Below are 14,882 nucleotides of genomic sequence, written 5' to 3' on the forward strand. Positions count from 1 at the left end.
CCCTCAATACAGAACCAGACAGAGCATCTGCTCTGAAGAAACACAGAACATAAGTCATTTTACATCCAACAGTGCATTGCCCTGGCACTAAGTTTATTTGTCTGATAAAGCTGTAAATTAACAAGACTAGAAATGCTCTTTTCATGCTTGGAAAGGCAGTCTAACTTCATACTAATTTGGAAGTTTATATGTTATCTGTTCTCTGATGTGGAAATTTGTCCAAAAGCAATGCCATTCTGATCTGATTATATATTAGGGGTAGGAAAACATCCATCTGTAACAGTTTTCATCATATGATATGAAATATGATGTCTGATAACAGAAGACACCATATAGGTAGGTGGTCATTTCCCTGGAAAAGACCATCTGCCTACCTCTGTACAACATGGTTGAAGAAGCATAAAGTGAAGACCTAAATCCCTTTATACTCTTGAATACCAGATGCCTTATGACATGACTGATGGTGGGGTGAAACCCACCCCAGTGCCTATCCAGCGGGTAAGACATTAGGTAGTAGGCAAAAGAACCAGCTGTCAGGAATCTGAAACACTATGGCATTTTAGAATTTCATCATTAACATTCAGCATGAAACTGAAATTTTTAGATGAGTGATTTTATGAGCAACCTTAGAAAAATAACGACACAGGCAGAATGTAGTTGATTGGTATATTAAACTAGATATAGCCAGCTTTGTAAAAACAATATATTCTTCAATTTTGGAATCAAATCAGTGCTTCTTTTCTCAGGGAATCATGAACTTAGGGTTAAACAGGAGTGGTGGACCAGGAACTCAAGGGTGAGCCATTGTAACCCTGCACCCGGATAAGGAATGCTCTGTAAACCTGAGCAGTCCATTCAGCCTGCACTGCAAAATGGAAGTATTCCAAGGGCAGGCACAAGCATTTTATGATGCTTGACAGGACACTGAGGGCAATGAAAATGAATAACAATGATTATTTTTCAGACACCAACAGTTCACTTTGGCTGAAGTATTTTAATCTGTTGTCCTATTAGAGAGTATATGAGAAATGAGCCTCTCACTTTTGGCTACAAGTCTTGGCTGGCTATTGGGACAATCTGTTATTGCTGGCTATTGCTCTGGGGGTGAGTTAATGCCAGCCATTCTGAGTTCACTAAAATCTACACTCTCATGGAATGATAGTTTTATGCTTCCAAGTGACCAGCTTGCCATCCTTTGCAGCATAAGCAAAAAAGAATTCTCTTTCCACCCCTTGGCCTTGCTGGAGTTGTGGGCCTGCAGCTCACATTCTCTATGCTTTCTTGAGCTCAATAGTTTATAGCCACCTGTCTTTGTACCAGCCTCCCCTGGTGGCTCAGACGGTAAAGACTCTACCTGCAATGTGGGAGACCTGGGTTCGATCCCTGGGTTAGGTAGATCCCCTGGAGGAGGGCATGGCAACCCACTCCAGTATTCTTGCCTGGAGAATCCCCATGGACAGAGGAGCCTGGTGGGCTATAGTGCATAGGGTCACAAAGAATAGGACACAGCTGAGCAATGGTCTTTGTATCATTAGCCTACCCAATTGGACACCATATCCCTGTTTTCTGTGTCTGCTCTGGTTAATGATGTGCATTCTGAAGCATTCTGATGATATGTGGGTCTAATGACAGCTCCCTGACAAGGGAGCTGGGTGGAGACTATCTGAGAATCTCAAGCTGTGGCAGATTTTGGCCCTCTGGGGGGCCCACACAGGGATCGGATCAGGGTGATTCTTGATTATCCTATAGGAACAGCAGGACAAAGGAAACGTGCCATCTTTACTGGCCATCGGATGAGACCAGAACAGAAGGAAGCAAAGAGAAAATCCAATGGAGACTGAAGCAATTGTGCAGGGTTGGTGGAAAATGAGAGCGCAAAAAGGCAATGACAACAAACAAACAAACAGTGAGCAGTGGGAGTGAAGATCCTTGCTCTCCTTTTCTCTTCCTTGTTCTGTCCATGCCACATCGTGCATTGTCTCCCTTTGCTCTGCTCATGGTGTTTGGACAGAGACAAACAGATAAAACTAACCCATGGTTTCCTGGAAGAACTTACCCAACTGCGGAAGCAGGACTTGCACCCACCAAAAGGAGAGAAGGCAGGATTCTAAGCACAGACCAGAAACAGATTTTGCTGTTGGCTCTCCAGAATTCTATAGCAGAATTTTAAGCAATGCTGTCAGGTAAGATTACCTTGAGAAATTGCGTGCTGTCTCAAGAAAGAAAGAAAGAGACAGTGGTTGTATGTGAAACCAGGAAGAGGTAGAGCCTCTCTCCTATTTACTTATTCAACTCTTTAATTTAAGTTTATTATTTAATTATCTCACTTCACTTGCTGCTGCTCAGCCGTTTCAGACTCTTTGCAACCCTTTGGACTGCAGCCTGCCACTCTCCTTTGTCCATGGGATTTCCAGTTAAGAATACTGGAGTGAGTCACCATTTCCTTCTCCAGGGTATCTTCCTGACTCAGGAATGCAACCCGCATGTCCTGCGTCTCCTGCATGACAGGAAGATTCTTTATTTACTGAGCCTTGAGGAAGCCCTATTTAATTATAATTAAGCTTAATTATAAGTTTTAAATTATTTTATGTCATAAATTTTAGTCTTATTTTATAATTATTTATTTTATTGTTCATTAAAAAAAAGTTGACAATTAGAAATCCTTCCTCTCTTGCATGGAGGCTTATGTTTTCTACACCCTAGCCCTGGAACATACCACTTCTCTAAGGGGTCCTAGTCTTCTTTATTGGAGAATGATGTTTAGAAACCAACCATTCTGGGAACCAGGAAAACTAATCGCTCTTTGGGTTATTTGGGTAACATTGTTTCTAACCCCTTTCAGTGGCTAAAACTAGGAAATATATGTGTGTATATTCACTCAGGTATACATGTGCAGCTATGTTAATTTTCGTATCTATTTGTAGAAGTATTGAAATACATAAATGTATACCAATACCTCTCATTTCAATCTAACACAACAGGGTCTCTTTCCCCTATTTTTATTTGTAATATCCTCCCCTGACAGTAAGAAACTTGACTTCTGTTACTGACAATATATTTACTTATTTGTTCAATCCTAGTACACATATAAAGTAGTTTCAGAGTAGCTAACTTATGCCTCTGAGAAATATATTTACTAACTAGATTACAATAGTTGTGTACAGGTCTTTTTGTCTTTAGGATTTTGGCTTATTTTGATAATACATTTGATTTCCACATTTGATTTCCACTCATTTAGACTTCAAGGTGACCTTGTTCAGTATCAGCTTCAGTGAGATAATTATCACTCTAATAGATTTTTGGTGGTACAGGTTATCACTGGGATACAGCTATGTGCAAACTGTTTGCAGATAACAGAAATGCTTGTAATCTGAAAGAAAAAAAGAATTCACTTAAGTTTGCTTGTTTCACAATTGGAAGTAGGCCCTTTGGTATAACTTCATAGTTTTTCCTAGTATCAACTCAAAAATCAACACTTCTCTGAAGTCTCAGAGCAACATATTAGGTTGGAATGGGGAGCCCATACTATCACAGATATTTTAGATTTAAACATAGAATTAATAAATCAAAATGACCCAAACATTCACCGCAACTGCACTTTTGAACAGAATTCAGCTCCTTGGGAGAACTTCAAAATAGGGGATATTGATTTATATAATATCTTTATGTCTGTATTATGTGGTATCTTCCTCTAAGCTATTTGTACCATTTGTAATTTCTAAGACTGATTTTTTTCCCCAACCTCATAGTAACTGGCCGTTTTTCAAAGTCCACAGAATGCCCAGGCAATTCTTAAAAATTCTGTCAGAAAATTAAAATATGAACGTGTGTGTGTGTGTGTGTGTGCGCACTCACGTGCATGTGTGTGCTAAGTCGCTTCTGTCATGTCTGACTCTTTGAGACCCTAGGGACTGTGCCTGCCAGGTTCCTCTGTCCATGGGATTCTCCAGGAAAGAATACTGGAGTGAGTTTCCATGCCCTCCCCCAGGGGATCTTCCTGACCCAAGGATCAAACCCACATCTCTTAAGTCTTCTGCATTAGTAGGCAGGTTCTTTACCACTAGTGCCACCTGGGAAACCCAAAATATGAACATAGTGGCATTTATGCCATAGACTCCACCTATTTTCCTACCATCAATATTGCCCAAAATATACTGTGCTTTCTTGCCTGTAACCAGACAGAAATATTATAACTCTTATCTAAAGGCTATCTTTGTACACTGGATGCCATTTTTTTTAATCATCATTCAAGCATATCACTCCTTCTATCTCAGGCTCATTTATTTCACTCCCTTCTGGAAAACTTAATATGTAGTTGTTTCCTTTATTAAAAACAAAAACAGCAACAAAGCATCTTCCTTCAAAACCTCTTCCATCACCAATCCATTCCTTCACTTTCCTTTACAGCAAAATTTCTACAAAATCATTGCCTTTGCTCATTGGTTCTCTTTTATGTTTGTCTCAGTCAAGATCTCATCATGACCACACTGCTGAAATCAGTCTTGTCAAAGCCTTAAGGTCACCTTATTAAATTCCCTGTTCAATGCTCAGTCTCATATTACTCGACCGATGGCTTCTCTGCTGTTCCCTCACTGTCCCCTGCACCTTGGTAATGGAGCTCTCTGAGGCTTAGTTAATGATTCTCTTCTTTACTGACACTCATTTTCTCAAATCTTACCCGGTGTCATGGTTCTAAATACTCTCTGTATGTCAGCAACTCCCAATTTATATCTCTAACATAGACCTTTCCTTCACGTCTCACTTCCAACCATTAGAATATTTTGACTTTATCTTGAAAATACATTCAGTGTATTTGGAAACTGATTGCTCATCAGTACCTCTGGTACTATTACCCTGGACTACTGCCACCATTATCTCTCACTAAATTATTATAATGCCCTCATAATTGATTTTTCTGACTCATTGCCCCTGACACATCTTGTCAGCACAGTGGAGAGTGTACAAAATGAGGATAGATTCTAAGAACACAAAGGTAAAAATAGGGAAAACCAAAGAGAGGCTAGATAGAGTAGAGTTGATAAGAAGGGGACAGATTCTCGATCCATTTTGCAGATAAGTCCAATAGTACTTGCTGATGAGAGAAAGAGAGTTGAAGAGCGCCCTGAAGATTTTTGGCCTGAGCAACCAAAAACATGGAGTTGTAGTCAATGAAGTGGCATCCAACATTGCCAATGACTCAAATTTCACAGTCTTTTTGAGAAGCAAGATGGCAGCCTGTATCAAAAGCCTCTAAACATTCATACATTTGAGACCACTGGCCCTGTTTTTATTTTTTTCAATAAAAGGAAAAGGCTCTGTTTCTAGGTGTGATTATTATAATACTGTTTACAATAATATAAGAATAACATGGAAATATATACAATACAACATTAAACAAAAACATGAGATGATTTACTGACTATGATTAGGACAATGTAAAATATTGATGGAAATGGATAAGTCAAAATCAGAATTCGAAAAAATAAAGGCCGTTAATTACGCTTGGCCAGTGAGAAAAGGAGTTACTCATTTTTGAGTGAAAATATTCCTGAATGTTTTGATATGGCTTTATATTTATAATAGGGAAACATGTTAAGAATGTAATGAAGTGTCATGTCTTTATTCTAGACAATAGATTTATCTCTATATAAAATTTTTCCTACAAGGTATTTGCTTTTATCAAGTGGTGAAATGTTTAATAGTTTATTTAAATTTACAAAGATTTTTCATGGATGTTTATGAAACTTTTAGGTTAGAGTTCTAACCTAAAAGTTCTATTTTATCCTGACAATCTCATATTGGAATGCCCAGTTAAGGGATTGATTTCAAGGTCCAGTTCTGTCATCTATTCCCTCTAATTTTGGTTGAAGTCAGTCAGATTTTTCATTTGCAAAATCAATCTCTCTTCTATCTACTTGATAAAGTAGTTGTGAAGATCAACTGAGATGATGTATCTGAAAATGCCTTAAAAATTATGCATCACTACAGAAATGTGAGAGATAATGGTAATTTAGATTGAGACAACTTCTACTTCATTCTGAAGATTTTATCCTAAGGTTATAAATCATCATCTTCTGATCCCAAAAGTGATGTTTACCTTTGAAGTCAAGTTGGTTATCTTTACAGAACTAATTAATAATAAAAACACATCCCTTCAAATGAAAAACAAAATTAAAGGATGTTAATAAATCATGCAATTGTCTCACAAAAATTTGTGAAAGAAGAGAATCAGCAGGCACAATTCACCGTATGATCTTACACACATTCTAAGTGTATTAAACTTGAAAAAGCGACAGTTACACAAAAGTTCAAAAACTTGAACTAAGGAAGTAGCTGGCTACTGAGTCACCTTGTCTGTTGTTTAAATTAAAGGTCTTTTTCAGCAGGTTAAATATAAAATTAATTAATTGATTAAGTGAAATAAGTCCAACAGAGAAAGATAGATACTGATCTAATTAATTAAAACAAAAGATTAAATAACCCATCTGGCCAGCAGTATATGTTGAGGTGTCCCATGTATAGAATCTTAGAGTGCCAAACAGATTCTTATTAAGTACCAACACTTCCTTGAAGAAGAAAATTCATGAAGAGAGTAATCCAGTTAGAACTGAAGAAAGAAGAAAATATTAGTTTCAAAATTTAAGAAGTTGAAATTATGACTCTCCTAAGAGACGCAGATTTATGCAGCACATGTCTAACAATCACAAACAAAAGGCAAATGAAAGGGTTTATTGGTCTGCTACAAATCTTTGCATTCTTTCCAAAGCTGCATATACATTATGGGTGGTGTGATTCACAGGATAAAAATAGAATGCATTGTAAATCAGGAGAAGCCAATTATTATTTTTGAAAGGACAACAAAAATTTACCCAAAGTTTATAGCCACTGCTGCAAAAGCTATACAATAAAAGCAATGTGATTATATAGTAGTTTAGCTAAGAGCAAATCATCTGATGCCAGAGTAAATGCACAGAAAATAAACTGCGAAGTATATCTTTGCCCATGAACATGGGAAACAGTTTTGGCTGAGATCCAAGCTGAACTAACTATAAAAAAAGGGAGAAAGCATGCTTTAAGAAGTTTCACCATGCTAAGTGAAAGTATTTGTTAAATGAAATAAGCCCAACAGAGAAAGACAAATACTGTATGATACCACTTATAGGTGGAATCTAAAAGATACAAGAAACTAGTAAATATAACAAAAAAAGAAGCAGACTTGCAGGTATAGAGAACAAACTAGTGGTTACCAGTGGGTAGGGGGAGGGGCAATATAGAGATGAGAGAATGGGAAGTAAAACTATCAGATATACAGTAGGCTTCAAGGACATACTATACAACATGGGGAATATAACAAATGTTGTATAGTAACTGTAAATGGAGTGTAACCTTTAAAACTGTACAAAAATAAAGTTTAAAAAAGTTTTCCCTCACTCTTGACTGCAGTCCTTCTATGTTAGTCACTTAGTTGTGTCCAACTTTATGACCCCATGGTCTGCAGCCCACCAGACTCCTGTGTCCATGGGGATTCTCCACGCAAGAATACTCGAGTGGGTTGCCCTTCCTTTCTCCAAGGGATCTTCCCAACCCAGGAATCAAACCTGGGTTTCCAGCGTGGTAGGTAGATTCTTTACCATTTGAGCTAGCAGGGAAGCCCTCATTCTTTCTTAATTATGTGCATCCAGCTTTTTCCACAAGGGCTTCTGAGGAGAAGACTGCATATGTCTGCCAAGAAAGTAGGTGACAACTGCTTTGAATCTCAGCTCTGTTGCCTATAAAATGAGAAAGTAGAAGATATCTAAAATCCTTTCCAACTCTTAAAAAATACTATTTCTCATTCTGTTGTCCTTCAGTCTTACATACCAATTTCAGAAAGGCTGACTGCAAGTATTTTTGATACAAATTGCTTATATGATAGTCCTTTAAGACTATTTTTTTTGCCTTTTGATACTTTAAGTTTCTTCTTTATTTTCTCTTGTGTTGGCTTCTCCATGCCCTTTAATCTCATTTTTCCTTTTCCTTGGCCCAATCCCTCATTTTATTGGAACATATTCTCCAGGAGGTCCTAAGGACAAAAAATGCATGGGAGGTGAAAAATTGAGTTCCTGCATATCTGAAAATGACTTTATTTTAATCTGACTCTCAACTGATTGATTGGTTTCAGAATTCTAGGTTGAAATGCATTTGTGCCTCAGACTTTTGAAAGCCTTTCTCTATGGTCCTTTAAAGCCTGTGTTGCTGTTGACATACCGAATGCTATTCCCAATTCTTCTGTCTTTGTGTATGAGTGCTTTTCTCCCTAAAAGCTTTAAGGTTTTCTCTTTATTCCTCAAGTATTGAAAAAATGCACTGTGGGGTGTTTTAAAACATTTCTTTATTTATTTTTATTGTGCCGTAAAACTGGCTGTTCATTCTCTTCCGTTCTTTGAAATTGCCTTTTATGATGTTCTTACAACTTTCTCCCCACTGGGCTCTCTGCTCTCTCTCTCTGAAACACCTACCAATTAGATGTTTAGCCTTCTTGTACTGATTCTCTAAATTTCCTATATTTGGTCTCCCATTTTCCTTCTCTGCTTGCTTTGTTTTACTGTTTGGAATGTTTTCTTCAACCTTATTTTCTAATCATGTCACTGAAATCTTTATTTCTGTCATCATGTTTTCCACATCTAAGAGTTCCATTCTGTTCCTTGAAAGTTCTCTTTGAACCACCCTGTACTCTTTCTGAAAACCTCAATTTAGTTTTTGTTTGCTGGAATTTTTTTTTTTTTTGACTTTTCTTTGAGTTCTTTATAGCTATTACAGTAGTCTCCTGTTATCTGTGGGGATAACTTTCAAGATCCCTAGCAGATGCCTGAAACCTCATAGTTCAGTTCAGTTGCTTAGTCGTATCCAACTCTTTGCGACCCCATGAACCACAGCATACCAGGCCCCCATGTCCATCACCAACTCCTGGAGTCCACCCAAACCCATGTCCATTGAGTCAGTGATGCCATCTAACCATCTCATCCTCTGTCGTCCCCTTCTCCTCCTGCCCTCAATCTTTTCCAGCATCAAGGTCTTTTCAAATGAGCCAGCTCTTCACATCAGGTGGCCAAAGTATTAGAGTTTCAGCTTCAACATCAGTCCTACCAGTGAAGACCCAGGACTGATCTCCTTTAGGATGGACTGGTTGGATCTCCTACCAAACCCTAAAATTAGTTTGTTTTTCCCTATACATATAAACCTATGATAAAGTTTAATTTATAAATTAGTCACAGTAAGAGATGAACAACAATAAATAATAGTAAAATACAACAATTGCAACAATCTACTGTAATAAAAGTTTTGTGAAGGTAGTGTCTCTCTCAAAATATCTTATTGTTCTGTACTTACCCTTCATGTGATGTGAGATGATAAAATGCCTACTGATGAGATGAAGAGAGGTGAATGGCATAGGCATTGTGACATAGAGTTAAGCTACTATTGACTTTCTGATGACATCAAAAGGAGGGTCATCTGCTTTGGGTGATCCTAGATCATCAAGCCATGACTATGTCAATGGTTGGATGTCAGGGGATGTTGTGGTTGGGATCCTGGGTAGATTGGAGCAGAATTGCACAAGATTGCTTCAGGCTCCTCAGAATGGAGACAAATTTAAATTTATGAATTATTTAATTCCTGGATTTTTCCATTTAATATTTTCAGATAGCAGTTGACCACTGGTAACTGAACCTGGGGAAAGTGAAACTGCAGATGAGGAAGAACTACTGTAGTTTGTCTTGGTCCTTCTCATTCATACTGTGGCTTTGCCCAAAATGTCCAGTGAACCTTGGATGTCCATTCATATTTAAGGTGGAGTTCTTAAAAACCAACTGGAAGCTCTTTCTATGACAATAGGACTTATTCAGGGCTTTGTGACTGCCTCAAACTGAAATATTCCCCTGAGGAATACACAACTATTTGTAGACATGAGGATCCAGTGGCTGGTTTCCTCAGGAAGAATCTCTCCAACTTGCAACTGGCATTGGCCAGAGTACACAGGGAAACTTGGTCATCACTTGGCCCTCAAAGCTGAGTCAGAGGAAGGAGGTAGGGATGGTAAGAGGGGCTCTCATTGTTCAATTCTGTTTTATGCTCGGCATCCCACTCTCAGTGCTCCGGTAGCCTGTTTCTTGAATCCCTCCAGTGGATCCACAACCTCTGCCTACTTAAGGGAGAGGCAGCTGGACTATGTGGATCTCTAGAGGTCTAACTGCTCTTTACTGATTTTCAATACACTCTTCTGTCATCAATCTCTCCCATATCCACCTTCAGAAATATGTTTGGGCTTGAGAGTTTCCTGGTGGTCCAGTTGTTAAGACTGTACTTCCAATGCAGAGATCTGAGTTCAATCCCTGGTTGGAGAACTAGGATCCCTCAGGCTGCATGGTGCAGCCAAGCAAAAATTTGGTTTTGGTCTCTAATTCCTAAATCATCTAATGTTCTATAGTAATAGTTTTCTTGATAATTCATCAGCTTTTCTAAGTCATGTATTTTCCAGTTTTCCAAATATTATTGACATTGGTTTACTTCTGTCATTTGTTTTGTGTTTATGCCTTTTCCCCCCTTTTCTGTCACTTTTAACAAAGTGTATTTTGGGACAACAGAATAAATCTATGTTTTCCTTCTCATGTTGAAGCATAAATTATAATTAATAAATTCTAGATGACAAAAGCACCAAACCAACCTTCCAGTCCTTGGATTTTAGTAACTAAAACAATTGAAGCTGATTTTTTTCTCATACAATTGCCCAGATGGGTGTTCCTGACTCTTGTATATCTTTCTTCTGTGTGCTAATCCAAGAATCCATATGCCTTCTATTTTATGGTTCATCTACTCCCTGGGAACTCCTTATCTTTGTACCAAGCTTGCTGAAGCAAAATAAGTCATTAAGAATACATACTTGCAAAAACAATCTTTTTAACAAGTGGTGCTGGAAAAACTGGTCAACCACATGTAAAAGAATGAAACTAGAACACCTTTTAACACCATACACAAAAATAAACTCAAAATGGATTAATGATCTAAATGTAAGACCAGAAACTATAAAACTCTTAGAGGAAAACGTAGGCAGAACACTCTCTGATATAAATCATGGCAAGATCCTCTATGACCCATCTCCCAGAGTAAACGAAATAAAAAAAAGAAATAAATGGGACCTTATTAAGCTTAAAAGCTTTTGTACAATGAAGAAAACTGTAAGCAAGGTGAAAAGGCAGCCTTCAGAATGGGAGAAAAGAAACAAAACAACTGACAAAGAATTTATCTCCAAAATATACAAGCAGCTCATGCAGCTCAGTTCAGTTCACTGGCTCAGTTGCGCCTGACTCTTTGCAACCCCATAGACTGCAGTATGCCAGGCCTCCCTGTCTATCACCAACTCCGGAGTTTACTCAAATTCATGTCCACTGAGTTGGTGATGCCATCCAACCATCTCATCCTCTGTCGTCCCTTTCTCCTCCTGCCTTCAATCTTTCCCAGCATCAGGGTCTTTTCAAATGAGTCAGTTCTTCACATCAGGTGGCCAAAGTATTGGAATTTCAGCTTAGCGTCAGTCCTTTCAATGAATATTCAGGACTGATTTCTTTTCGGATGGACTGGTTGAATCTCCTAGTAGTCCAAGGGACTCTCAAGAGTCTTTTCCAACACCACAGGTCAAAAACATCGATTCATTGGCGCTCAGCTTTCTTTATAATCCAACTCTCACATCCATACATGACTACTGGAAAAACCGTAGCCTTGACTAGACGGACCTTTGTTGGTAAAGTAATGTCTCTGCTTTTCAGTATGCTATCTAGGTTGGTCATAACTTTTCTTTCAAGGAGAAAGCATCTTTTAACTTCACGGCTGCAGTCATCATCTGCAGTGAGTTTGGAGCCCAAAAAATAGTCTGTCACTGTTTCTACTATTTCCCCATCTATTTCCCATGAAGTGATGAGACCAGATGCCATGATCTTAGTTTTCTGAATGTTGAGTTTTAAGCCAACTTTGTCACTCTCTTCTTTCACTTTCATCAAGAGGCTCTTTAGCTCCTCTTTGCTTTCTGCCATAAGGGTGGTGTCATCTGCATATCTGAGGTTATTAATATTTCTCCCAGCAATCTTGATTCCAGCTTGTGCTTGATCCAGCCCAGCGTTTCTCATGATGTACTCTGCATTTAAGTTGAATAAGCAGGGTGACAATATACAGCCTTGATGTACTCCTTTTCCTATTTGGAAACAGTCTGTTGTTCCATGTCCAGTTCTAACTGTTGCTTCCTGACCTGCATACAGATTTCTCAAGAGACAGATCAGGTAGTCTGGTATTCCCATTTCTTGAAGAATTTTTCACCGTTTGTTGTGATCCACACAGTCAAAAGCTTTGGCATAGTCAATAAAGCAGAAGTAGATGTTTTTTCTGGAACTCTCTTGCTTTTTTGATGATCCAATAGATATTGGCAATTTGATCTCTGGTTCCTCTGCCTTTTCTAAAACAAGCTTAAACATCTGGAAGTTCACAGTTCACGTGTTGCTGAAGCCTGGCTTGGAGAATTTTGAGCATTACTTTACTAGTGTGTGAGATGAGTGCAACTGTGTGGTAGTTTGAACATTCTTTGGCATTGCCTTTCTTAGGGATTGGAATGAAAACTGACCATTTTCAGTCCTGTGGCCACTGCTGAGTTTTCCAAATTTGCTAGCATATTGACTGCAGGACTCTCACAGCATCATCTTTTAGGATTTGAAATAGCTCAACTGGAATTCCATCACCTCCACTAGCTTTGTTCATGCAGCTCAATAACAAAAAAATGAACAACCCTATCAAAAAGTGGGCCAAAGAACTAAACAGACATTTCTCCAAAGAAGACATACAAGTGGCTAATAAACACTTGAAAAGATGCTCAACATCTCTCATTATTAGAGAAATGCAAATCAAAACCACAATGAGGTATCATCTCATGTCAGTGAAAATTGCCACCATCAAAATGTCTAAATACTGGAGAGGATGTGGATAAAAGGGAACCCTCTTTTACACTGTTGGTGGGAATGGAAACTGGTACAGTCACTGTGGAGAACAGTGTGGAGACTCCTTAAAAACTGTAAATAGAATTGCCACATGACCCAACAATCCCACAGCTGGGCATATACACCGAGGAAACCAGAATTGAAAGAGACACATGTACCCCAATGTTCATTGCAGCACTGTTTACAATAGCTAGGACATGGAAGCAACCTAGATGTCTATTGGCAGATGAATGGATAAGGAAGCTGTGTTACATATACACAATAGAATATTACTCAGCTATAAAAAGGAACACATTTGAGTCAGTTCTAATAGAGGTGGATGAAACTGGAGCCTAGTATACAGAGTGAAGTAAGTCAGAAAGAGAAACACCAATAGATATATTAACACATATATATGGAATTTAGAAAGATGATAACGATGACCCCATATGCAAGGCAGCAAAAGAGACACAGATCTAAAGAACAGACTTTTGGACTATGTGGGAGAAGGCAAGGGTGAGATGATTTGAGAGAATAGCATTGAAACACATATATTACCATATGTAAAATAGATGACCAGTGCAAATTTGATGCATGAAGCAGGGCATTCAAAGCTGGTGCTCTGGGACAACCCAGAGGGATGGGGTGGGGAAGGAGGTGCAAAGGGGGTTCAAGATGGGGGGACACATGTGCACCTGTGGCTGATTCATGTCGATGTGTGGCAAAAACCACCGCAATATTGTAAAGTAATTATCCTTCAATTAAAATAAATTAATTTAAAAAAAGGTAAGCTGAAAATATCAGCCAAATAAATCATTTTCATAATGAAAAAAGTACATACTTGCTTCTTCAAAACCTTGGCCTGAAACTCATAGGTTTCTCCTCTCATTCCATTAATAAATAATTGCCACATGGCTAAATACAAAAGGAGGGAACAGAAACTGTTGGCTGCTGGGGGAACATATTATTCTGCTCACCAGCTAACCATCTCTACAGAGTCTTCCTTTCTGGCTAGCAAATATCCATTTGTAAACTTGTGCTCCTCTTTCTACAGATTTACTCCTCTTCAAGGGGGATGGCTTAAATGCTCAATTTTATTCCTTTATCTATTTCAAAATCCAGTATCCCTGGACAATGTCAGTCATTTCTATCAGATCCAGATGTGTCTCCTGAAAATCTGGCAACTTACAGACTAAAGACAGGTTATCTCACTTCCGTACACCCTGCTAAGTACACATATACACAAAATATAATGGTGGAGTATAAGCAGCAGTCTAGAAAAGGAAGAATTGACAATAATAATTACTGGTCATCTTGCAGGAAGGGGACCCCTTCCAGGGCCCGAAAGTGGACTCTTGTCTAACACTCAGAAATGAATTTTCCAAGGAGACACATGTGCTGACAAAGCAAGAGATTTTATTGGGAAGGGGTGCCCGGGCAGAGAGCAGTAGGGAACCCAGGAGAACTGCTCTGCCACATGGCTCGCAAATTTTATGGTGATGTGTTGTCTTTAGCCAATCATTCTGACTCAGAGTCGTTCCTGGTGGTGCACGCCTTGTCCAGCCAAGATGGATGCCATCAAGGAGGAATCTGAGAGGTAGTTGGACATGTGGTGTCACTTTTTGACCTTTCCTGAACTCTCCTGGTTGGTGGTGGCTTATTAGTTCCGTGTTCCCTACCAGGACCTCCTGTCCTAAAACAACTCATGCAAATAGTTACTATGGTGCCTGGCCGGGGTGGGTGGTTTCAGTGAGTGTGCTTCCCCTAACAGTCAGTAGCAATGAGAGAATCCTGATGGGCCGAATTCTGCCAAAAGAGAATCCTTAGGTACTTGACCTAACTCTGGTAGGAACTCTGGTTCATTGTGCACCGTCTTCTTTTCCATTA

The sequence above is a fragment of the Cervus elaphus genome, chromosome 30 (assembly GCF_910594005.1).
Source record: "Cervus elaphus chromosome 30, mCerEla1.1, whole genome shotgun sequence".
Lineage (NCBI taxonomy): Eukaryota > Metazoa > Chordata > Mammalia > Artiodactyla > Cervidae > Cervus > Cervus elaphus.